Below are 1685 nucleotides of genomic sequence, written 5' to 3'. Positions count from 1 at the left end.
GTAAAACATTGCTAGCAGCAAAAACAGATTTATATTTATGGCTTATCGAATTATGATTGGAATATTACAAAGGAATATGAATTTGAAATAATGAAATGATAATTAAATGGACACCCTAGCTGCAAATAGGCGTTGATGTACTTCATTGGGGATGTGGTGTCACCGCCAGACACCACACTTGCTAGGTGGTAGCTTAAATCGGCAGTGGTCCATTAGTACATGTCGGACCCGCGTGTCACCACTGTCAGGATCGCAGACCGAGCGCCACCACAAGGCAGGTCTCGAGATATGCACTAGCACTCGCCCCAGTTGTACGACGACGTTGCTAGCGACTACACTGACGAAGCCTTTCTCTCATTTGCCGAGAGACAGTTAGAATAGCCTTCAGCTAAGTTAATGGCTACAACCTAGCAAGGCGCCATTTGTACCATTGCATGTATCTCAAGATAGTCTCACTTGTATCATCAAGAATGCTGTATACCAAAGGACAATATAAAAGTTAAGTGTTCTAGTAGCTACGTTCTTTTCTTTATCACATTCATTACGGATCTTGTTCCAGACTTAACGCCAGAAGGCGTGAGTTGACGCGTGCCCTTTCGGCTACTTCACTGTGGACTGGCTGCCTTAACAGTCCACTACAGGGGACATGTTGAAAATGTGTGCCCCGACCGGGATTCGAACCCGGGATCTCCTGCTTGCATGGCAGATGCTCTATCCATCTGAGCCACCGTGGGCACAGAGGATAGTGCGTCTGCAAGGACTTATCCCTTGCACGCTCCCCGTGAGATCCACATTCCCAACATGTCCACACCACTACATTCGTAGTGCGCCTAATAGATGTTTGCCTATCATACTCTCACGGGGAGCGTGCAAGGGATAAGTCCCTGCAGACGCACTATCCTCTGTGCCCGCGTTGGCTCAGATGGATAGAGCGTCTGCCATGTAAGCAGGAGATCCCGGGTTCGAATCCCGGTCGGGGCACACATTTTCAACATGTTCCCAATGAAGTACATCAACGTCTGTTTGCAGCTAGGGTGTCCATTTAATTATCATTTCATTTCTAGCAAAGCTGCATGGTCATCCACGGTAACTGTTCTTTCGGGAACAGATACTACCGTCATATATAATTTGAAATAAGAATAAACAAGGCTCAGAGTCAGAGAGAGGTGTAAGAGGAGATGGATGGAGGGGTGGGAGGAAATGGACATGGAAAGGGCAAAAGGAGGATGTTTCCAGGGAGAGGGACCAGGAGGAGTAGGAGGGGAGGAGGAGGCAGACCAAATGAGGGGGAGAGACAGGGAGAAGAAGGTGGACATATAATTGGGGATGAGGTGATGGACAGTGGATAGAAGAAGAGGGAAGAGGTGATGAGCAAAGAGAAGGGACGGAGAGGGGCAGAGGGAGATAGAGAGAGTTGGGGAGGAGAAGATGGGCACATAGAGAGGTGTGGGGGTGATGGACTGACAAGGGGAAGGCCTCAGAGACGGCCAACCGATTCGGTTCAGATTTGGCGGGTCGCTTGTGTACAACCTAAAACGAAGGAATGAAAGATATTTTGGTTCAACACCCCCACGGTTTTGAGAAAATCACCCCTAAAGGTTATGACGAGTGATCAACTCAAAGTTGGCGGGATCGAGAGATAATTGTAAATAGAGCATTTTTCGTCACCAGGTATGAGGTCCGAA

The 1685-nt window shown here is 48.1% G+C and overlaps 1 non-coding gene across 1 annotated transcript; it reads right to left on the bottom strand.

Moving 5' to 3' along the window:
- Positions 1-660: 660 nt before the first annotated feature.
- Trnaa-ugc (transfer RNA alanine (anticodon UGC)) lies at positions 661-735 on the bottom strand. Its single transcript has one exon. It is a non-coding gene; the product is annotated as a tRNA-Ala (tRNA).
- Between the last annotated feature and the right edge of the window lie 950 nt (positions 736-1685).

The sequence above is a fragment of the Schistocerca nitens genome, chromosome 6 (assembly GCF_023898315.1).
Source record: "Schistocerca nitens isolate TAMUIC-IGC-003100 chromosome 6, iqSchNite1.1, whole genome shotgun sequence".
Lineage (NCBI taxonomy): Eukaryota > Metazoa > Arthropoda > Insecta > Orthoptera > Acrididae > Schistocerca > Schistocerca nitens.
Note: the sequence above shows the minus strand (reverse complement) of the source record. Positions and strands in the feature narration are given on the sequence as shown.